The sequence below is a fragment of the Muntiacus reevesi genome, chromosome 12 (genome assembly GCF_963930625.1).
Source record: "Muntiacus reevesi chromosome 12, mMunRee1.1, whole genome shotgun sequence".
Lineage (NCBI taxonomy): Eukaryota > Metazoa > Chordata > Mammalia > Artiodactyla > Cervidae > Muntiacus > Muntiacus reevesi.
Genome location: NC_089260.1, coordinates 54,845,362 through 54,870,825, shown reverse-complemented (window position 1 = coordinate 54,870,825; position 25,464 = coordinate 54,845,362). Strand labels below are relative to the sequence as shown.

At 41.1% G+C, this 25,464-nt stretch overlaps 1 pseudogene; it reads right to left on the bottom strand.

The window, feature by feature from the left end:
• Positions 1–266: 266 nt before the first annotated feature.
• On the bottom strand, positions 267–19,820 carry LOC136144732 (translation initiation factor eIF2B subunit alpha-like; annotated as a pseudogene).
• Positions 19,821–25,464: the final 5,644 nt, after the last annotated feature.

Sequence of the window (25,464 nt, the reverse complement as noted above, 5' to 3'; positions counted from 1 at the left end):
AAGACAAGCTTACTTCTCCAGGTCCTCAGGTCTTGAGTTTTATTTTTGGCAAGACTATGAACTGCACTTTTTGTGAACTTCAATCAGCCCCTTCGTCACGGAGAGGCCAATGCGCGTCATCACAGAATGAAAAAGGTGGAAGATTTTTCTGCCTTTAGGTTTGTGAGTTGTCAGTGTTTGGTACAATATGAGATTCCTGAGAGTGAGGGGCATGTATGGAGAGTCAGAATATCATTTTCTGGGAGCTGCTGGAATGGGTGTGATTGTTATTTTCGCTCCACAAGGTAACATGGAGGTAAGAGAGGCCTACTTGAAATGACGATGCTTTCCCCAGCAAAGCAGCCTTCCTGTCTGGCTGGAGGCCTGGGGACAAGGCCTGAGCTGACCGGGTCCAGCAGCAAGTCTGCTACAGCTAATCCCCCAGTATCCTGTCTGGCCACCAGGATGGAAACCACCTTGACTCTCCAGGCATCCCCAGCGGCTGCTTTCCCTCTGCAACCCGATTCTTCTACAAGCAGAGGGCCAAGTCTCTGAGAGCAGGAGCCAGGAAATACCGGGCACCCGCTCTTTGAGAACCAAAGACTCAAAGACCCAAACAATGTTGGCTTGTGGTGGTTCATTGGCGCCAAGCCCCGGAGAAAGATTCCTATAAGGGGCCTGAATACATGTTCTGTTTCTCACTGCAATAACACATGAGCAAGGTTGCCTCTGTTTGGAGCTCTCCTGAGCAGGCAGCAGTTATGGGCAGTGGAAGGAAGGAGTCACTGTGTGTATACCTTTCTGAATCTGGCTCTCATTGGTGGAATTTTCTAACATCCCCCTAGATGATAGGGTATGCCTTTTTGGAATTAGTATCAACCTGAGTCTGTCACAAAGACTGTCACAATGACTCTGGACAAAGAAGAACAGTGTGACAGAAAAGTCCAAAGTTTCCATGTAATTAACATACACTGGATTACTGTTATATTGAATGGTTTGCCTTGGAAATGAACAGAAATCATTTTGTCACTTCTGAGATTGCTTCCAGCTACTGCATTTTGGACTCTTTTGTTGACTATGAGGGCTACTCCATTTCTTCTAAGGGATTCTTGCGCACAGTAGTAGATATAATGGTCATCTGAGTTAAACTCACCCATTCCAATCCATTTGAGTTCACCGATTCTAAAATGTCGATGTTCACTCTTGCCATCTCCTGTTTGACCACTTCCAATTTACCTTGATTCATGGATCTAACATTCCAGGTTCCTATGTAATATTGTTCTTTACAGCATCAGACTTTACTTCCATCACCAGTCACATCCACAACCAGCTGTTGTTTTTGCTTTGGCTCCGTCTCTTCATTCTTTCTGGAGTTACTTCTCTACTCTTCTCCAGTAGCATATCGGACCCCTACCAACCTGGGGATTTCATCTTTCAGTGTTCTATCTTTTTGCCTTTTCATGCTATTCATGGGGTTCTCAAGGCAAGAATATTGAAGTGGTTTGCCATTCCCTTCTCCAGTGGACCACGTTTTGTCAGAACTCTCCACCTTGACCCATCCATCTTGGGTGGCCCTACATGAGCATGGCTCATAGTTTCATTGAGTTAGACAAGGCGGTGGTCCATATGATCAGATTGGTTAGTTTTGGGTGACTGTGGTTTTCATTCGGTCTGCCCTCTGATGGAGAAGGATAAAAGGCTTATGGAAGTGTCCTGTTGGGAGAGACTGACTGAGGGGGAAACTGGGTCTTGTTCTGATGGCCACAGCCAACCCACGCCTCTGCCAGAGACTCCTGGACATTCATGGGCAAGTCTGGGTCAGTCTCTTATGGGGTCATTGCTCATTTTTCCTGGGTCCTGGTGCACGCAAGGTTTTGTTTGTTTCCAAGGCAAACCATTCAATATCACAGTAATCCAAGTCTAAGTCCCAACCAGTAATGCTGAAGTTGAACAGTTCTGTGAAGACATACAAAACCTTCTAGAACTAACACCCCAAAAAGATGTCCTTTTCACCATAGGGGATTGGAATGCAAAAGTAGGAAGTCAAGAGATACCTGGAATAACAGGCAAATTTGACTTTGGAGTACAAAATGAAGCAGGTCAAAGGCTAGCAAAGTTTTGCCAAGAGAACACACTGGTCATAGCAAACACCCTCTTCCAACAACACAAGAGAAGACTCTACACATGGACATCACTAGATGGTCAATACCAAAATCAGATTGATTTTATTCTCTACAGACAAAGATGGAGAAATTCTATACTGTCAGCAAAAACAAGACCAGGAACTGACTGTGGCTCAGATCATTAACTCCTTATTGCAAAGTTCAGGCTTAAATTGAAGAAAGTAGGAAAAACTACTGGACCATTCAGGTAGGACCTAGATCAAATCCCTTACGATTACACAGTGGAAGTGGCAAAACAGATTTAAGTGATTAGATCTGATAGACAGAGTGTCTGAAGAACTATGGACAGAGGTTCATAACATTTTACAAGAGCCAGGTATCAAGACCATCCCCAAGAAAAAGAAATGGAAAAAGGCAAAATGGTTGTCGGAGGAGACCTTACAAATAGTTGAGAAAAGAAAAGACATAAAAAGCAAAGGCAAAAAGGAAAGATATATCCATTTGAATACAGGGTTCCAAAGAATAGCAAGGAGAGATAAGAAATCCTTCCTCAGTGATCAATGCAAAGAAATAGAGGGAAAAAATAGAATGGGAAAGACTAGAGATCTCTTAAAGAAAATTAGGTGCCCCAACGGAACATTTCATGCAAAGATGGGAACAATAAAGGACAGAAATGGTATGGACCTAACAGAAGCAGAAGATATTAAGAAGTGGTGGCAGGAATACACAAAAGAACTATACAAAAAAGATCTTCATGACCCAGATAACCATGAGGGTGTGATCACTCACCTAGAGCCAGACATCCTGGAGTGAGAAGTCAAGTAGGCCTTAGGAAGCATCACTACAAAACAAAGCTAGTGGAGGTGATGGAAATTCAGCTGAGTTATTTAAAGTCCTAAAAGACGATACTGTGAAAGTTCTGCACTCAATATGCCAGCAAATATGGAAAACTCAGCAGTGGCCACAAGACTGCAAAAGGTCAGTTTTCATTCCAATCCCAAAGAAAGGCAATGCCAAAGAATGTTAAAACACCACACAATTGCACTCATCTCATATGCTAGCAAAGTAATTCTCAAAATTCTCGAAGTCAGGCTTCAATAGTACATGAACCATGAACTTCCAGGAGTTCAAGCAGGATGTAGAAAAGGCAGAGGAACCAGAGATCAAATTGCCAACATCTGTTGGATCATCAAAAAAGCTAGGGAGTGCCAGAAAAAAACATTTACTTTTGCTTTATTGACTACAGCAGAGCCTGTGACTGTGTAGATCACAACAAAGTGTGGAAAATTCTTCAAGAGATTGGAATACCAGAGCACCTGACATGCCTCTTAAGAAACCTGTATGCAGGTCAGGAAGCAACAGTTAGAACTGGACATGGAATAATAGACTGGCTCCAAATCAGGAAAGGAGTACATCAAGGCCGTATATTGTCATCCTGCTTATTTAACTTATATGCAGAGGACATCATGAGAAATGCCAGGCTGAATGAAGCACAAGCTGGACTCAAGATTGCCAGGAGAAATATCAATAACCTCAGATACACAGATGACACCACCCTTATGGAAGAAAGTGAAGAAGAGCTAAAGAGCCTCTTGATGAAAGTAAAAGAGCAGAGTGAAAAGGTTGACTGAAATCTCAACATTCAGAAAACTAAGATCATGGCATCCAGTCCCATCACTTCATAGATTGGGAAACAATGGAAACAGGGATAGACTTTAGTTTGGGGGGCTCCAAAATCACTGCAAATTGTTATTGCAGACATGAAATTAAAGGACACTTACTCCTTGGAAGAAAAGTTATGACCAACCTAGACAGCATATTAAAAAGCAGAGATATTACTTTGCCAACAAAGGTCCATCTATTCAAAGTTGTGGTTTATCCAGTGGTCATGTATGACTGTGAGAGTTGGACCATAAACAAAGCTGAGTGCCAAAGAATTGATGCTTTTGAACTGTGGTGTTGGAAAAGGCTCTTGAGAGTCTCTTAGACTGCAAGGAGATCCAACCAGTCCATCCTAAAGGAGATCAGTCTTGGGTGTTCATTGGAAGGACTGATGTTGAAGCTGAAACTCCAATACTTTTGCCACCTGATGCGAAGAACTGACTCACTAGAAAAGACCCTGATGCTGAGAAAGATTGAAGGCAGGAAGAGAAGAGGATGACAGTGAATGAGACAGTTGGATGGCATCATCAACTGAATCGACATGAGTTTGAGCAAGCTCTGGGAGTTGGTGATGGACAGGGAGGCCTGGCGTGCTGCAGTCCATGGGATTGCCAAGAGTTGGACGTGAGGAGTGACTGAACTGAACTGAATATACATTGGCCTATGGACATGAGATTAGAGAAAGTCTTAGCTTTCTGATGGATTAAATCTGAATAAAAAAGAAAACAATGATGCTAGTGACTTTAGAATTAATTGTAGTATCAGAAACAAACTGTTTGTTGTAGTTTGAGTTATGTGAAAGGGTTTCTCTGGTGGCTCAGATTGTGGTTCAGTTCAGTTCGGTTCAGTTCAGTTGCTCAGTCTTGTCTGACTCTTTGTGACCCCATGAACCGCAGCATGCCAGGCCTCCCTGTCCATCATCAACTCCCGGACTCCACCCAAACCCATCAAGTTGGTGATGCCATCCAACCATCTCATCCTCTGTCATCCCCTTCTCCTCTTGCCCTCAGTCTTTCCCAGCATCAGGGTCTTTTCAAATCAGTCAGCTCTTTGCATCAGGTGGCCAAAGTATTGGAGTTTCAGCTTCAACATCATTCCTTCCAATGAACACTCAGGACTGATCTCCTTTAGGATGGACTGGTTGGATCTCCTCACAGCCCAAGGGACTCTCAAGAGTCTTCTCCAACACCACAGTTCAAAAGCATCAATTCTTCTGTGCTCAGCTTTCTTTCTTTTTTTTTTCCCATTTATTTTTATTAGTTGGAGGCTAATTACTTTACAATCTTGTGGTATTTTTTGTCATACATTGACATGAATCAGACATGGGTGTTCCCCAACCCAATCCCCCCTCCCTGCCCCCTCCCCGTCCCATATAGTCCAACTCTTACCTCCATACATGACCACTGTCAAAACCATAGCCTTGACTAGAAGGACCTTTTTTGGCTAAGTAATGTCTCTGCTTTTTAATATGCTATCCAGGTTGGTCATAACTTTCCTTCCAAAGAGCAAGCGTCTTTTAATTTCATGGCTGCAATCACCATCTGCAGTGATTTTGGAGCCCAGAAAAATAAAGTTAGCCACTGTTTCCACTGTTTCCCCATCTATTTGCCATGAAGTGATGGGACTGAATGCCATGATCTTAGTTTTCTGAATGTTGAACTTTAAGCCAACTTTTTCACTCTGCTCATTCACTTTCATCAAGAGGCTCTTCAGTTCTTCTTCACTTTCTGCCATAAGGATGGTGTCATCTGCATATCTAAGGTTATTGATATTTCTCCTGGCAATCTGATTCCAGCTTGTACTTCCTCCAGCCTGGCGTTTCTCATGATGTAATCTGCATATGAGTTAAATAAGCAGGGTGACAATATACAGCCTTGACGTACACCTTTTCCTATTTGGAACCAGTCTGTTGTTCCATATCCAGTTCTAACTGTTGCTTCCTGACCTGCATACAGATTTCTCAAGAGGCAGGTCAGGTGGTCTGGTATTCCCATCACTTTCAAAATTTTGCACAGTTTATTGTGATCCACACAGTCAAAGTCTTTGGCATAGTCAATACACCAGAAATAGATGCTTTTCTGGAACTCTGTTGCTTTTTCAGAGATCCAGCAGATGTTGGAAATTTGATCTCTGGTTCCTCTGCATTTTCTAAAACCAGCTTGAACATCTGGAAGTTCATGCTTCATGTATTGTTGAAGCCTGGCTTGGAGAATTTTAAGCATTATTTTACTAGCCTGTGAGATGTGTGCAATTGTGTGGTAATTTTAACATTCTTTGGCATTGCCATTCTTTGGGATTGAAAGGAAAACTGACCTTTTCCAGTCCTGTGGCCACTGCTGAGTTTTCCATATTTGCTGGCATATTGAGTGCAGCACTTTCACAGCATCATCTTTCAAGATTTGAAGTAACTCAACTGGAATTCCATCACCTCCACATACCATATCAGATGATAGGTAATGAATGTGCCTGCGATGAGGGAAGACCTGGGTTCAATCCCTGGGTCAGAAAGATCCTGTGGATAAGGGGAATGGTAACCCACTCCAGAATTCTTGCCTGGGAAATTCCATGGACAGAGGAGCCTGGTGAGCAAGTCTGGTGAGATACAGTCCATGGGTTCGCAAAGATTCAAACACAACTGAATGACTAACTATAGGAAACATCCTATAGCTAATGTATTATACTCAAGGGTAGTAGTTCCTTTTCAAAATAAGAACAGAATTAATTGGAAAAATTGCTTTGAGAGAGGCATATGCACTGTGGGGTAACTTTCAAGTGTATCATATACCAGCAACATCAATTATTTTTCTTCCCACTTATGTTTTATAATAACTTTCATAAATTTGTTAGTTTTAAATCATATTTTGCTTGAAAACACTTCATTGATTTTGAGTCTGCCTTCTCTGAGTTTTTAACATGATAGTGAAAGTCACTCAGTCGTGTCTGACTTTTTGTGACCCCATGGACTATACAGTTCATGAACTTCTCCAGGCCAGAATACTGGAGAGGGTAGCTGTTCCCTTCTCCAGGGGATCTTCTCAATCCAGGGGTTGAACCCAGGTCTCCCTCATAGTAGGTGGATTCTTTACCACTAAGCCACCAGGGAAGCCCATTTTTCTTTTAACATAAATTGAAACAAATTTGGATATTCACCAGCACTAGGGACATCAATACATGTCACAAACACAGAGGACGGCAACTTTCTTGAAAAAACTACAGGAGATAATCCTTTAGAACTATCCCTTTAGGGGAATTGGGGCAATGAACCCAGTTTTCAAGGTGTTACACGAAAGCGGAGGAGAATATAAGCAATGTGTGTTTAATGTTGCCTGTTATGAATTTAGCTGTGAGGGTCAAAGTGAGTTGATATTGCAAAGATATATGAGATTGATTTTGCTAGGTACCTAGATTTTCCCTCTTTCCTTATTGTACATTAGCTGCAGTAAAAATGAATTTGTCTTTGGGTGAAGTAGAAAAGGATAACTTTATTGCTTTGCCTAACAAAGGAGGCCATGGCAGGCTTGGGCCTCTCAACGTTGTGTGTCCCAACCCAGAAGGACTTGGTGAAGAGTTTTATAGCAATGGCTCGAGGATGGGGTTGCTGATAAGCATTAGGGTTTGTGCAGCATCTCAGGTGGTCTGGTCTCCTAATTTTGATGAGTCTTTCTTGTCCCTTTAATCTTGACTCAGGTGGTTTCCTGGCTGCTCCTCTCTTGATTAACAACTGTTTTGCCCTTTATACGGGCTTCCCTGGTGGCTCAGTGGTTATAACTCCTCCGACCAGTGCAGGAGATGCAAGTTCAATTCCTGGGCTGGGAAGATCATGACAATGCACTCCAGTATTCTTGCCTGAGAGATCCCATGGATGGAGGAGCCTGGCAGGTTACAGCCCACGGGGTCACAAAAGAGTCAGACATGACTTAGTGACTAAGCAACAACAATAGCAGTGTCTAAAATAGGTGATTTAATTTTAGAGCTGAAGATTACTTTATAATTGTATTTGAAACATTCCTTCATGCCTGTTTTTATGTCACTAGAACCAGAGAGTCTTCCCCAAACACAAGGAGGATGGGATGACTTACATGGATATTATTAGAAAGAATTATTCAAAATATATGTATTTGTATTTTTGCTCTTTCATATCTGCAAAATAGTTTGTATTTCTTTTTCTCTTCAGTTCTTTTTTTCCCTGAACTCACAACTTCTTGGAAAATTTATTGAAGATGTTAGCTTCAGTGGACCATAGGTGGACTTGCTAGGTACCATTTGACTTCAGAATGTTTCCTGTGCATTGGTACATTCAGGTGACTGTCAGGTGGCTAGTCTCCGAGAGGCTAGTGGACTTTCTGATCCTGTTAGAAAACTATCCATTGGAGTATTTTTTTCCCCACTCAAGTGCAGAGTCCAAGACAAGCTAGTATCTTCCAGTTGTCTAAGGAGAAACCTGGTTCACAGAGACTACATTCATTTCATTCCCATGACATTTTAAACATCTCTTTTAGCCCACCTGGCTGCCAACCAGTCATCACTGAATCTTGCTCAGAATGCAGAGAAGTCAACTGTATTTTAGAACATTGACTATTGAAGCCTTTATTTCTAGGACTTTAAACGCAGAAATCCTTCCATCTTCATTATTCATAATTTGGAGCTAATTTGAAAGGGAAATAAGGGAGTGGAATGGAAATTTAAATATAAGTGCTGCACACATATTATAGTGATGGGTATATGAAATTTGGCAGCATCACCCCCCAAAATGAAGAGGAAAATCTTAAAAGGAATTTTTTTTTTTTTTTCATAGTCGAGGGTATTTTCCAGTTCTTGGAGGATGTATAAGTAGACCTGTTTGGCTCCCAGTTTCCCACATTCCTGAGAAGTCACACGTGTAGTTTTCTGAACTTTGTGGCTTTGCAAGAAAGGTCCATAATGTCTAGGAGAAGCCATTTGACTAATCTCAGTGAGCTACATGGGGCAAATAGGGAAGAACAAGTAAAGGATGTTCTTAAATGTAGCAACAGAATATCCAGAGGCACCACAATGCTCACAATAGCTTGTCCTCTTTTAATTTTTTTTATTGCAAGGCCATTCCCTCTAGGCTACTCATGGTGACATTAGAGGTGTCACCAGGCCTCATCTTTTCTTTATGGAAACGTGACAGAGAGTAAATAACATTTAACTATTTTTTTAAAAGATCTTGCAGACTCTAGGTCTAAAAAGAGAGAATGAGGTCTTATGTCATACAGAGTGACATAAGTCAGAAAGAGAAAAAACAAATATCGCATATCAACGCATATATGTGAAACCTAGAAGAAAGGTACAGATGAGCCTATCTGCAGGGCAAGGACAGAGACACAGACATAGAGAAGGGCCTGGTGGACACAACTGGGAAAAGAGAGGGTGGGACGAATTGAGAGAGTAGCATTGAAACATATACATCACCATGTGGACAATAGATAGCTCCTGAGAAGCAGTTGTTAAGCATAGGGAGCTCAGGCTGGTACTCTCTGATGACCTAAAGGTGTGGGATGGGGGCTGGGAGGAAGGTTCAAGAGGGAGGGGATATATGTATGCATGTACACTTTATTGTACTGAAGAAACACAACATTGTAAAGGGATTACCCTCCAATTAAAAACTAAAAAAAATTAAAAATTAAATGCCTCTGTTATGTGTTTTCCAAACTAACCATAGACTTTAGAGGAATGGATTGTTTCAACATTTTCAATCAAATAAAATTAAATGGAGAAAATGAATGAAAGAGGGATGTCATGCCTTCTATTTAACACTGGATTTCTCACAAATCTGCAATGCAAGCAAGCTAAATGGAATCATTTTTTGATTTGTTTGCTTTGTTTTTTTTTTTTTTTTTTAGCCACTGCATATCACATTGAATAAATATTACACATACACACACACACACACACACACACACACAATTTGTCAGGTTATTTAACAATAACAGAATCTTTTAGGCACCTAAAGGGAGTGAATAAACTCTATTGTTTATTTGTGTTCTTGAGAAATTAAGAACATTTTGCTCCTCACATTTTAGATCTCTTGCAGAATCCCTGTGGTTTCTGATGCACCTGTAGGTACTGCTGGTCCCTGGAGACAGGGTGGCCTGTGGGGAACAGGTGTTGAATAATTGAACAGGTGTAGAATCATATTGTCCAATCGTCTGTCATCAGCTGTGGTTCTAATGCTACCTCTGATTATGTTTTTCACATAAAATAACACCATTAGGGACCTGTCAGTTCCTCTTCCCCTGTGAGTGAAAGATTTTCCTCCAGTTTTCTCATGCAGAGCCCCAGCAGTGTTCTTGTGAGCCTGAAAAAATAAGTCTTGAGCCCCCAAAATCTTCTGTGGATTCTGCTCCATATGCATTTGTGTGTATCACATACCCCAACACACACAACCTCTTGAATCAGAGAGCAAGAAACAAGCAAAAAAATTCTTAATCTCTACATTATATTTCTTGCTACTATATTTGTAACTTACATCATTAGTCTTTACCAGATATTTCTATTTAGTTTGTTGATTTTTTTTATCTCCTTGATCAACATTGGCTAATTTACTTTCAGACAAAAAATAATTTGAAAATTTTACTTAAAAAATGTGGTCATGACAAAAGGTGTTCATTTTCTCCGGGAGTCCACCCTTTAGTAATCAAAACAGCAAGTGGCTTTGTCTTTCTGTTTTCATAGAAGACCAACTGCTTCTGATGTGGGCTTCATAGTCTACCAATGTTTGGTTTCTAGTACCTTTTACTTGCTTCCCAGGTGGTACTAGTGGTAAAGAATACACCTACCAATTCAGGAGACATAAGAGACAGGGGTTCAATCTGGGGTCAGGAAGATCTCCTGGAGGAGGGTATGACAATCCACTTCAGTATTCTTGCCTGGAGAATCCCAAGGATAGAGGAGCCTGGAAGGCTACAGTTCATGGAGTTGCAAAGTCAGACATGACTGAAGCTACTTAGCATGTATGCACACTTTTTATTTACTGAGGAATTTCTTCCCTCCTTCCCTCCCTCCTACCATTCCTCCTCCTTCCCATCTTTCCTTCCTTCTTTGCCCTTATTTCACCACAGATTTGAAATATCTATAAGTAATGATGAAAAATACTCAGAGTCTCTCCCTGTTCCCTCTCTCCTACATGAAGTTATTGAGAAAATACCCAAAGAAAAATGTACCATCCATTCTTAAAATCTCTTAATTACCTAATAATAAATGATATAGTAAATATGATATCATTTACTATTTATGTTAATTGATATTTCTCCTTGGAGCATTGTTATATGACTAATACTAATGGAGTAATTATTCTACCTTCTAAATGTAAATGTGCACATCTTTCCTTGATTTCCCAAAAGCATCATTTCATAAGTACAGCTCTCCCAAGGTCTGCAGGATGCTTGCAGATTTTCCAGCTCTTCCGACTTCAGTGTCACATGTTTTCAGGCTGAAGAAAATGCAAAACAAATGGTTTTGATTGTTTTGAGACTGTGTCCTGACTCATAAACTGCTCTTTCCAAAATTTCCTTGAAAACATTCTTCTGACCCCACAGCCAGAACACTTTCCCTCAGATGGGAGCAGAGGATCCCTGAGTTGTGTCATCATGAACCAACTCTCCTGCAGGCTCCTCCTGGGCAGATGGAGCACCAGCCCTGTGCTTCTGCCAAGACCTTCTTGTTCTGCAGTGTCTGGAGCCTCTGGGCTTTAAATGGTTAAGCTCTTCAGGATCATGGTCAGCAAGAAGAGTGTCATTGCATGTAGGTCTCCTGTGCTGGTGAGATCACCACTCGGTAATTGGTTCACTTAGGAGAAAACAAAACAAACAAACAAATTGTGTCTCTCAGATGTTAGCAAAGAGGTGGCTTTAACATAATGCAAGTCCTTCTTCTGTGAACTAACTACCAGGGAGCTTCCTTTGTCCAAGTTTATTTCCAAAACAAGCTCCAACCTCCCACCTTGACATGGACGAGAGCTTTAGTGCACGCACGTGCGTGCACATACACACACACATCTCTGGCTGTCTGAAGCTCTAAGCTCAAAGTGTTAGTTTCTTAGTCATGTCTGACTCTTTGGGACCCCACGGACTTTTCCCCACCAGGCTCCTCTGTCCATGGGATTCTCCGGCAAGAATACTGGAGTGGGTTGCCATTCCCTTCTCCCGGGGATCTTCCTGTCCCAGGGATTGAACCTGGGTCTCCTGCATTGCAGAAAGATTTTTTACCATCTGAGCCACCAGGCTGTCTGAAATCCCAGTGAATTGTGCCCCCAACAAGTTAAATGGTGGAGGTGGGAGAGTAGGGTGGAAGGTGAATGCACACCCCAGGAACACCTATGTGTGGGCACACCTTGCCATGAGTTCCTCCAATCTTAATTAAAGGGAATGAGAAGGAGAATTCCACCAGCAGGTTTGAATGTTTTTCTAATACTCAAGTTAGAGATTTTACTAGTTACCTAGGGCTGCTATAACAAAGTATGACAAGCTGGGTGGCTTAAAAAATTTACTGTCTCACAGTTCTAGAGGCCAGGAATCTGAAAACAAGGCAGGGTTGATACCTTCCTGGGGATTCTGGGAGAATCTGTTCCATCCTCCCTCCCAGCGTCTAGCAGTCTCTGGCAGTCCTTGCGTGTCTTGGCTTCTAGAAGCATCACTCTGTAGATGCATGTGGCAATCTTCTCTGTGTGTGTGCCGGTGTCCTAATTTCCCTCTTTCATGGGGATGTCTGTCATATGTGATTTAAAGCCATATTACTGCAAGAAGGAAGGCTACATGCTGAAGAAACAATGCTTTTGAATTGTGATGCTGGAGAAGACACTTCAGAGTCCCTTGGACTGCAAGGAGATCAAACCAGTCAATCCTAACAGAAATCAACCCTGAATGTTCATCGAAAGGACTAATGCTGAAGTTGAAGCTCCGATACTTTGGCCACCTGATGCAAAGAACTGACTCTTTGGAAAAGACTCTGATGCTGGGAAAGATTTAGGGCAGGAGGAGAAATGAGCAACAGAGGATGAGATGGTTTGATGGCATCACTGACTCAATGGACATGAGTTTAAGCAAACTCCAAGAGATAGTGAAGGACAGGAAAGCCTGCAGTCCATGGGGTCACAAAGAGTTGGACACAACTGAGCAACTGAACAACAACAAAAACTGCAATATGACCTCGTCTGAACCTGATGACACCTGCCAAGACCCCGTTTCCAAATAAAGTTGCATTCACAGGCTCTGGGTAGCTGCAATTTTTGAGTGTGTGCTATTCAATCTAGTGCAGGGCCCATTACGTGTTGGGAGACATTGATAAAGCCCCCATCATCAGCATGATGTGCTGCTCAGGAGTCCATGTGCTACACCTGGCCTGTCTCATCTGTTGTGGCTAAGAAAGGAAAGTCATTTAGGTTTTATTTTAGAAATATATGCTATATAATTTTAAATGACTTCTTTCTTTTATTTGATTTTTGAATGGTTATTTTTATTTATTTACTTATTTATTTTTGACTGTCCTGGATCTTTGTCGCTGCCTGCAGGCTATTCTCTATTTTCGACGAGCAGGGGCTACTCTCTAGTTGCAGTGAGCTGGCTTCTCATTGTGTTGGCTTGTCTTGTTGCAGAACATGGGCTTAAGGTATGCAAGCTTCAGTAGTTGTGTCTCATGGGCTCAGTAGTTGCAGGTTCCGGGCTCTAGAGCATAGCTCAATAGTTGTGGAGCGTGGGCTTAGTAGCCCTGCAGCATGTGGGATCTTCCTGGATCAAACCCATGTCTCCTGCATTGACAGGCATATTCTTTACTTCTTTCTGCTTTCTTTTCTTCACTGCTTTATTTTACATGAATATTCTCCTTTTCCCCACAGGATTGTTTTGCCAGCTTTTAGGAAACAACTCTTATGGGGAAAAGTAGGTTCTCTTTTAGCAGCTTAAATTGAGGAAGAAATTCCAGATACGAATACCTACCCACATGTTTTTTTGCAGCTAACTCTGGTCATGTCTACATTTTCCCAGGAGTTTCAATATTACCTTATTTTACATTTCTAGTGGTTGCTCTAGAGTAGTCCGCAATATACATTTACCAGTACTCCAAGTCCACTTTCAAATAACACTGTATTGCTTCATGAGCTGTATGAATCTTTCCCAGAATCAGGAAAAGATTGAAGGCAGAAGGAGAAGGAGGCAGCAGAGGATGAAATAGTTGGATGGCATCAACAACTCAATGGACATGAATTAGAACAAACTCCTGGAGATAGTGAAGGACAGAGGAGTCTGGCATGCTGCAGTCCATGGGTCACAAAGAGTCAGACACGACTTAGTGACTGAACAACAACAACAATGCGTAAGTATATATATGTGTGTATATATATCATTGTTTAATCACTAAGTCATGTCCGACTTTTTGCAACTCCATGAACTGCAGTATGCCAGGCTCCTCTGTCCTTTACTATCTCTAGGAGTTTGCTCAAACTCATGTCCATTGAGTCAGTGATGTCATTCAACTGTCCAATATATACACACATATATATACATGTCAATGTATATATATGTATGTATACATAATCAAATACATGGTATTATTTTGAACAAACAGGTCAATCTACAATAGGGAAAATAAAACTTTTTGTTTACCTTGACTTATTCCTTCTTTGATACTCTTCCTTTCTTTATGTGGATCTTAATTTCTGACCTACATCATTTCTTTTCTCTCTAAAGAATTTTTTAAGACATTTCTTGCAAGGCAGGTCTCCTGGTTATGGATTTCTTCAATGTTTGTTTAACCAGAAAAATCTTTTATTTCTTCTTCACTTTTGAAGGACAATTTCAAAAGTACAGAATTTTAGGTTGGTGGGGATTTTTTTCTCTACACTTATTTCACTCACACTTTTCTGACTTGATGGTTTCCAAGGAGAAGTTGTTGATATGATAATTTTTATCTTTGCTCCTCGATATGCAATGTGATTTTTTTCCTCAGGCTTCTTTCAAGATTTGGTACTTTATCTTTGATTTTCTGCAGTTTGAATATGATAGCTTCCACTGTAGTTTTATTTGCATTTATCCTGTTTTCTATTCTCTTATCTTTCTTGTTCTGTAGTTTGGTGTCTGACATTAATTTTGGAAAAGTCTCAGTCATTATTGCTTCAAATATTACTTCTATTTCTTTCTCTTTTTTCCTTAAGATATTCTCATTATGCATATGTATACATTTTACAGTTTCCCTACAGATCTTTTTCCTACTTTGCTGAGATGTTGTAAGGATTCAATGAAACAATATATTCAAAATGCTTAGCACAAAGCCTAGAACATAATGCATGCATGCTAAGTCACTTCAGTTGTGTCTGACTCTGTGCGACCCTGTGGACTATGACCTGCCAGGATCCTCTGTCCATAGGATTCTCCAGGCAAGAATATTAGAATGGGTAGCTATTCTCTCCTCCAGGGGATCTTTTTGATCCAAGGATCAAACCCGTGTCTCCTGCACGGCTGGCTTATTCTTTACCACTGAGCCACCAGTACCTAGCACTAAAACTGGAGGAACTCTGCATGCTGTCTCTAATAGAAAAGTAAAAGATGAGCAGTGGTCACAGCAGTTCTTGAATTTATAGCACTTTATTAGAATTTTAAGAGGTGAAGTCATATTTAATTCTGTCTGGATAAGAAAGCAATGCTTTGGCAGTGGGTATAACTATTGAAGTGTTTTAGGTGGGGACAAAGCAATTTAATTTCCATAGACTATTAAAGTTGATTCCTGAGTTATTAGTCTCTAGGTCACCAAGAAAATGATCATGCATTTTATCAACTGTTTAAAGTTTGGTACATTATAGTCCTCAGATTCTTTTTCTATTTGAAACTTGCAATTATTTTTCTCTCTTAAACCATGAAAGTTCCTTCCAACAACTCATGGGAGTTTTTCAGGATTTTCAAGAGCAAGTAGTATCCATTTACTTTTGTTTTTCCCCCACTCTTAGGTATATACACCAAAGAACCAAAAACAGAAACTCAAATAGGTTAATTGTACACCTATGTTATTAGCATCAATAGTCATAATAGTCAAAAGGTGTTCATTCACAGAAGAATAGACACATGTGGTCCAACCATACAATGGTATATTATGCAGCCATAAAAAAGAAATGAAGCACTGACACATGTACAGTACAGGTGAGCTTTGAAAACATCATGCTAAGTGAAATAAACCAGACTCAAAAAAAAAGAGACAGATACTGTGTGATTCCACTTACATAAGGTACCTAGGATGGGCAAAAATCACGGAGACAGAAAATAGCTTAGGGGATGGGGGAGAGAAAAGCAAGGAGTTTTGCTTAAAGGTGACAGTTTTTTGGGTGATGGAAAAGTTTTGAAGACAGACAGTGGTTATGGCTGCACAACAATGTGAGAGTGGAATTAATGCCACTGAAAATAACATTTTAAAATGATTATGATGGCAAATTTTACATTTTACATAGTTTATCAAACACAATAACTGTCATGAAATCTTTCCATGTGAAGCAACAGATAAATTTTAAACACTATATTGATGTCAAATATGCTCCGTTAAAAAGAAAAAATCCAATTCCAAGTAAAGCATGTTTTGAATAAGTATAAATACATTCTCTGATTGATTATATTCTTTGCAGCCAAAGATGGAGCAGTCCTATACAGTCAGCAAAAACAAGACAGGGAGTTGACTGTGGCTCAGATCATGAACTCCTTATTGCCAAATTCAGACTTAAATTGAAGAAAGTAGGGAAAACCACTAGACCATTCAGGTATGACTTAAATCAAATCCCTTATGATTATACAGTGGAAGTGAGAAATAGATTTAAGGGACTAGATCTGATAGAGTGCCTGATGAACTATGGATGGAGGTTTGTGACATTGTACAGGAGACAGGGATCAAGACCATCCCCCAAGAAAAGAAGTGCAGAAAAGCAAAATGCCTGTCTGAGGAGGCCTTATAAATAGCTGTGAAAAGAAGGGAAGCAAAAAGCCAAGGAGAAAAGGAAAGATATACCCATCTGAATACAGTGTTCCAAAGAATAGCAAGGAGAGAAAAGAAAGCCTTCCTCAGTGATCAGTGCAAAGAAATAGAGGAAAACAACAGAATGGGAAAGACTAGAGATCTCTTCAAGAAAATTAGAGATACCAAGGGAACATTTCATGCAAAGATGGGCTCAATAAAGGACAGAAATGGTAGGACCTAACAGAAGCAGAAGATATTAAGAAGAGGTGGCAAGAATACACAGAAGATCTGTACAAAAAAGACCTTCACTACCCAGATAATCACGATGGTGTGGTAACTAACCTAGAGCCAGACATCCTGGAATGTGGTCAAGTGGTCCTTAGGGAGCATCACTATGAACAAAGCTACTGGAGGTGATGGAATTCCAGGTGAGCTATTTCAAATCCTGAAAGATGATGCTGTGAAAGTGCTGCACTCAATATGCCACAAATTTGGAAAACTCAGCAGTGGCCACGGGACTGGAAAAGGTCAGTTTTCATTCCAATCCCAAAAAAAGGCAATGCCAAAGAATGCTCAAACTACCTCACAACTGCACTCATCTCACACGCTAGTAAAGTAATGCTCAAGATTCCCCAAGCCGGGCTTCAGCAATATGTGAATCATGATCTTCCAGATGCTCAAGCTGGATTTAGAAAAGGCAGAGGAACCAGAAATCAAATTGCCAACATTTGATGGATCATCGAAAAAGCAAGAGAGTTCCAGAAAAACATCTATTTCTGCTTTATTGACTATGCCAAAGCCTTTGACTGTGTGGATCACAATAAACTGGAAATTTCTTCAACAGGTGGGACTACCAGACCACTTGACTTGCCTCTTGAGAAACCTGTATGCAGGTCAGGAAGCAACAGTTAGAACTGGACATGGAAAAACAGACTGGCTCCAAATAGGAAAAGGAGTACGTCAAGGTTGTATATTGTCACCCTGCTTATTTAACTAATATGCAGATTACATCATGAGAAACACTGGGCTGGAGGAAGCACAAGCTGGAATCAAGATTGCCAGGAGAAATATCAATAACCTCAGATATGCAGATGACACCACCCTTATGGCAGAAAGTGAAGAAGAACTGAAGAGCCTCTTGATGAAAGTGAAAGAAGAGAGTGAAAAAGTTGGCTGAAAGCTCAACATTCAGAAAACTAAGATCATGGCATCCGGTCCCATCACTTCATGGCAAATAGATGGGGAAACAGTGGAAAAAGTGGCTGACTTTATTTTTTGGGGCTCCAAAATCACTGCAGATGGTAACTGCAGCCATGAAATAAAAAGACACTTACTCCTTGGAAGGAAAGTTACATCCAACCTAGACAGCATATTACAAAACAGAGACATTACTTTGCCAACAAAGGTCTGTCTCGTCAAGGCTACGGTTTTTCCAGTAATCATTATGGATGTGAGAGTTGAATTATAAAGAAAGCTGAGCACGGAAGAATTGATTTTTTTTTTTCAGTGGGTTTTGTCATACATTGATGTGAGTCAGCCAGAGAGTTACATGTATTCCCCATCCCAGTCCCCCATCCCACCTCCCTCTCCACCCGATTCCTCTGGGTCTTCCCAGCCCACCAGGCCCAAGCACTTGACTCATGCCTCCCATCTGGGCTGGTGGTCTGTTTCACCACAGATAATATACATGCTGTTCTTTCGAAACATCCCACCCTCACCTTCTCCCACAGAGTTCAAAAGTCTGTTCTGTACTTCTGCGTCTCTTCTTCTGGATAAGGAAGCTGTGGTACATATACACCATGGAATATTACACAGTCGTTAAAAAGAATTCATTTGAATCAGTTCTAATGAGATGGATGAAACTGGAGCCCATTATACAGAGTGAAGTAAGCCAGAAAGATAAAGAATTGATGCTTTTGAACTGTGGTGTTGGAGAAGACTCTGGAGAGTCCCTTGGACTGCAAGGAGATCCAGCCAGTCCATCCTAAAGGAGATCAGTTCTAGGTGTTCACTGGAAGGTCTGATGTTGAAGCTGAAACTCCAATACTTTTGCCACCTGATGCAAAGAGCTGACTCATTTGAAAAGACCCTGATGCTGGGAAAGATTGAGGGCAGTAGGAGAAGGGAACAACAGAGGATGAGATGGTTGGATGGCATCACCGACTCAATGGACATGAGTTTGAGTAAACTCCGGGAGTTGGTGATGGACAGAGAGACCTGGCGTGTGGCAGTCCATGCAGTCGCAAAGAGTCGGACATGACTGAACGACTGAACTGAACTAAATCTACGCAGATTAGTTTCCAAAGCTGAAAGAAACCTGACCAGAATTTGACTGACCCCACTGCAGTGGCTCAGGAGAACTGGGAGACCACTCGTTGTGATGGTGGAGTCCTAAGGCTAAACAGCATTAGAGGAATGAGCCATAATACACAACGTGGTTGGGTGTCTGAGGTCATCAGTGGAGCTCCTCACTGTGAGCAAGGACCTGTGGAGAACTGATGCTCCTACCTTGTTAATGATTCCTCTGTTTTCAACAACTCCTTCAGCACCAACTATGACAAGGTCCACTTTCCCCATGATATAGCCAACTGCGGCATCAGGGACCACAGTGAAGGGGACACCGACGTGGCAGAGGGCTTTGGCCATCTTCTTACCTGAAAAGTCAGGCTGTGACTCTGTAATGTACACCCTGAAACGCTTCTTGGTGCCAGAGCAGCTTCCAAGACACCCAGGACCACTCTGGGTTAGGAGGTGTGCGTTAATATTCTTGCCCCATCTTTGATCAAACTATGGCACAGATCTGCGATTTTATTTCTCGACAGTGATAGTCTCCTGAGGGAAATCTCTCCCCGCTCCTCACGATTCTTTTACATTTGGAGTAATGAGAGTATTCCAGGGAGGTAAGGCTGCTGAAACCCAGGAAGAGCTCACCGCCCGACGACATGGCCGCTGAAGAGCATGCCACGGGGTTTCTGTGGCCCTGGTGAGATTCGCCCTCAGGCCCTGGGCTGTCGCCCCTGCATCTCTTCTCAAGTACTCCATCAAAGTCTGGATGGCAGCTACTGCTGAGGCCATGTCTGGATCTTCGATTAACTCCTTGTTGTCCATGGTGCCCTCTGGACCGCGGAGCCTGAGAGGCCCTGAGCCATGGGCGAGGCCTGATGAGGTCCCGCCATCGTGTGGACTCCACACCACACTGACTAACAGCGCGAGGCCTGGCTCTACACTCCACTTCTCTCCGTCAAGTTTTAAAATGCACGATTTTTTTGTTCCTCTGCACCATTTGTGTATGTGGATATTGTACTTTGCACAAAAATGGTATTTCATGTTAGGTACTGTTTCATAGCTTCCATATTTTACATAGAGGAGTATTTCATATATTACACATTCTCATGTATAGTAGTCTTCTGGGATTGACATAACAAATTGCTATAAACTTGACTTAAAGCAACAAAAATTAATTTTCTCACAATTCTGGAGGCTATAGGTCTGAAACAAGATGGAGTAGGGCCGTGGTCCCTAGGAGGGCTCCAAGGGAACTCCTTCCTTTTCTCTTCCAGCTTCTGGGGATGCAGGTGTTCCTTGGCTTAAGCTGCATGTCTGGGTGGATATATCTTTCTGGGACTAGCATTCAACCCACTGGGACTTCCTAGGTGATGCTAGTGGTAAAGAACCCACCTGCAATGCAGGAGATGCAAGAGATGCAGGTTCTATCCTTGGTTGTGAAGATACCCTGGAGAAGGAAATGGCAACCCACTCCAGTATTCTTGCCTGGAGAATCCCATGGACAAAGGACCCTGGCGGGCTACAGTTCATGCAGTCACAAATAGTTAGTCATGATTGAGCACTCGTGATGAGTGCTGACCCCAAGACAGCCAGATGACTGTGCCAAGGTATTTTACTTACCAAATCCTCAGTTTCTTCAACTCATGGGAGAAATGCACAGAAACACTGTAACTTAATACTTCAAAAAGCTTGATGATAACATTCTCTCACTCCAGTCTGGACTTGGATTTGAAGGGATCTTAATCACCATGTCCCTTGTTCCTAATCTCCAGCCTCTATTTTTCAAGTCTCTCAGCACTGGTTTAAGGAACACAATATTTCTTTTAGAATCATTTAGTGGAAAACATTGTGTTCCTTTCTAATTTATAAGAAAATGCTTGAGGAAAAAGACTTGCCTTAAGTGAGTTATGAGACCAGTGTTCAGCTTGAACTTTCTTCCTTAGCTAAAATGAATTCCATTTTCTCCTTTTCAAGCTGTACTATATCTTCTTCCTTGTATGTCAAATTAATCTTTCTCCTTAAAATTACAATCACTGAGAGAACACTTAGTTTGTTTCAGTCAAGAATGTGCTAGACTAAACAAAGCATATGCTTTCTTTGAGGTTCTATTCAACAAACTTGAAGATATTGACTACTGAGAGCCAATAAAACAACAGACCATCACATCCTTTAAGGAACATGTCATTGGGAGTGTTGGTTCTGATTCTCATTTCACAAAGAACACTTCCAGTTAACTGGCTGGATTTACTTGCAGAGGGTTGACATATATATTGAGTATGGCTTCTTAGATTTGAAGTATTAGTTATAATATATGCATACCAAATCAAAAAATATAGGACAAAATGAAAACCAGCTAGTAGTTTGACTTTTGCCAAACATTTCTTAATATATAAAATGTTAAGCTTTACCACTTGAAAATTCTACAACTTCCAACATCTCTATTATTCACCAATGCTTGGAAACTCTGCTTTACCCATTTTCCCTGAGAAGACTTAAGAATATTGACTGTGTCCTATCTGAGGAAGACTATTGACTACTATTCTATCTTATTTATTTTTAGTCCTGGAAGTGAATACATCTCATTGAAAAGATCTAAATAACAGAGAACTATTTAAAATAGAAAAGTCAAGTCTTCCTCTGATGTCTCACTCCATCTTCAACCTCTCACTGATGGCCATGTGCTTTATAATCCATTTTTATGAAATGTTCAGAATAGACTAATAAATCAGGACAGGAAGTGGACTAGTGCTTGCCTAGGGCTAGGCAGGGTAGGGGGATAGGGGTCATTGGGTATGGGGTCTTCTTTTGGGCTCATGATATTTGCCCAACTCTGTAAATGCATTAGAATCCATTAAATTTTACATCGCAAGTGGGTGAAGATTTTTGGTTTGTGGGTTTTACCTCTAAGGGGCTCTTTTTGGAAAGAGAAAAGTTAAAGGGTACAGATACATGGAAAGGTACACAACTAAGGAATTAAAGCAAATAAGGTGTCTTCTGGATGAGAATAGCAGAGTATGCTCTGAAGAGTGATTAGGAGTTGGTCTGGCTGAGGTGGAGAAAAGATGGAAGTGGAGATGTAGGCAGAGGAAACAATAGGTGCAGAACCAGCATGTCTATTGCATAGTGGGCTGGATGTGTGGAGATATGACATGTTGGGTGGTAAGAAATGAGATTGGAGGGCAAAGAAAGGACTAGAACATGAAGGGCTAATGCCATGCTAATAAATTAGGACTTTGTCCAGAAAGCACTGTGAGATGTTAGTTTAAAGCTGAGAAATAACATGGTTATATTTTTGTGGTTGTAGCATAGTCACTGATGTAGCAGCACTGGAGCTGGTTTGGGCAGGACTAAGGAGGCAGGCAGGTTGGAGATTGTGTAGTGGTCCAGGAGGGGCTTGATTGAGGGCAGGACCGCAAAGTCTTCAAATGTACTAAAGCTTTCATGGACCCTCAGACCACACTCTAGTCCATGTTGATATCAACATGCAGGTCTACCAAATAGGAAAACTCCTTGTTACATTCATAAACAAACAATGTTGTTTTGAGGTATCAAGATCTAAAGATTCTACTTCCATACCTGGTGTTCACTGCCCCCAAATTAAGGACATAGAGATAGTCATCACCCATTACACAAGATATCTGAGTTATACGTGTCATCTGAGACAAACTCACTTCCACGAAGAGACTGAGCAGGCTGACTACAGACTCATTCTATCGCACATATTTGAGTTACAAAAGGAAAGGAATCAACAACTTTTCTCTCAACTCTTTAGTCAAATACTTCAGGTTCTATTGAGGTTTTGTGATTATCAAGTGCAGATTCTTTATATTCTAATTTCAAAAATATAAAGAATTATTCAAAAAATGTTCACTGTGAAGCTAGCCAGACACCAGTTACAACCTGTACTGACCATGGCATTGAGCCTACTGTACTTGTTCTCAAGGACACAGAGGAGAGAGAAGAATGACACTCCAAGGGCCTTGAGAGCCAGATGGATGATTTGATACCTATTAGCTGGCTATTTGTGGTGTTTCAAAATAGTTGTTACATCATAAGGGGCCAAAGCTTTATTGGTGATTAACCTGTGTGGACATTTTAGAAAAACAATGAGTGGAAACAAGGGTTATGCCACCTGAATTTATGCAGTGTCTTCCCCTAATTTTTACTCTATCCAATCAATCATTCAGTTAGTTCAGTTTAGTCACTCAGTCGTGTCCAACTCTTTGTGACCCCATGGACTGCAGCACACCAGGCTTCCCTGTCCATCACCAACTCCTGGAGCTTACTCAAACTCATGTCCATAGAGTCGGTGATGCCATCCAACCATCTCATCCTCTGTTGTCCCCTTCTCCTCCTGCCTTCAATATTTCTGAGCATCAGGATCTTTTCCAATGAGTCAGTTCTTCGCATCAGGTATCCAAAGTATTCAATCAACCATTACTGTGTGTGAATTAATAAATAGGGGCTTCACTGGTAGCTCAGCTGGTGAAGAATCTGCCTGCAATGCAGGAGACCCTGGTTTGATTCCTGGGTCAGGAAGATCTGCTGGAGCAGGGATAAATGCCATGATCCTCACTGTACAGATTAGGTATTAATAAGTAATTTGTTGAAAGTTGGCAATAGGACAAAGACTTCATCATTTTCAATTACAGGAAATGCATTACCATTTTCCTTGGATGGCTCAATTGCTGGCAACATTTGTTAACACTTCTCATGTTCCCTATACCTTGATTTGTTTCTTAGAGTTACTCAAAACTGAATGAAACATTCTTCAAATATTTGGACATGGATGATGTGTTTTCTCTGCTTTTCTCATCCTTAGGCTAGACAAACCCAGGGAGATCTCACTTTCTTTGTGACATGATTCAGGCTCCTGCCATCTGCCTTTGGGCATATCTTTGTCTGCCTATACCCTTCATAAAATACGCCTTTGAGAACTGAACACAACACAGCAGACAAAATAAAATAAAAATGAGCAATCTCAATTGCAGTCTATTTTTCAGCTCAACTCAAAGCACATCTGCTTTTTAGTCAATCCCCAGTTGGTTGAAACAGTGACTGCCCACGTGTGCAATGTCAGGTTAGCAATAAGTTCTTACTAATTTGCTCAGTTGGTGCCTTAGCATGAAAGGCTGACTCTTTCTGTTTCCTAGGGCAGTCTTCATCCTGAGTCCTGGCCATAATCCTCATCTGAGAATAGTGCTATTTCTCAAGCAACTGTTTTCCAGCAGAAATCTGGCCATTCTAAGAAAATGTTAACAAACTCATAAAGGCACTTGCAGTTTGATTTTTTATGTTTGGTATAATCTGGCCTCATAGTTCTTATAATTATCTAAATATTAAAAAACAAGATATGCCATTGAGAAACACTATTAATTATATATTTAAGTAAATTATTTAGTCATCTATTTGATAATTTATTTAGCAACTGTTTCATCACTTAGCTTAGCTAGTACATCTTACTTTTGTCTATTTAACAATAATCTGAGTCTGATGAATAATATTGAAAAGTTAATTGCTCACCTTGTGATAGTCCATGTGTATAACATTTTAAGATAGAACTACAATGCTCTGTGATGACCTTTAGGAATGGGATGGGGGGAGATGGCCAAAGTTTTGGAGCTTCAGCTTCTGCATCAGTCCTTCCAGTGAATATTCAGGGTTGATTTCATTTAAGATTGACTGACTTCCTTACAACTGGTTTGATCTTGCAGTCCAAGAGAATCCCAAGAGGTTTCTCCAGCCCCACAATTCGAAAGCATCAATTCTTTGGTGTTCAATCTTTTTTTAACCTTTCATTTATTATTACTAGCACTTTGAAGTTCTCTACTATTACCAGTGAACTCAAATGCTTTATGCGTTTGGAAATGCTAAGTACTTGCAGCATCTAAATACAAAGGAATTCTAAGTTTTTGTAAGCCTCCCAGACATCAGCTATTCATCTATTTAATATTTTTAGAATGGATGTGTGTTGAGGGTCTATTATGCCCCAATCTTGTGCTGGAGTAAAGGGAAAAGTGATAACTGAGTCAGTTCCTCTTTTTGAGGCACTTCTCATGGTTTGTAAGAGGGAGTGATCAATGCAGTCACCATAGGGCAAGGAGATATTTGCAATGGCATAGTCATGGGGTATTTTGGGAGCTCTGAGGCAGAAACCTAGCCCAGTCTGGGGGATGAGTCAGGGCCAGTCAGGCCAAGGTGGGAGAAGTACTCTGACACTGCAGGCTACCCAAGCAAAGGAACAGGGCATAAAGCTGCATCATGCTTGGGAGGGAAGCCAAAGAGGTCGACCTTGCCTTTTGCACACTGCACTGTGAAGGCTGTGGAAAATCAGCTAATTTAAGAAGTAATAATGATAAAAGAGTCTGGGTTAGAGGTTTATTTAAGATGGGCAATGAGAAAGGAGGAACTGAGGCTGACCATCCCCACCCCTGAATTCCCCCAACTGGCCTGGTGGTGCTTTTGT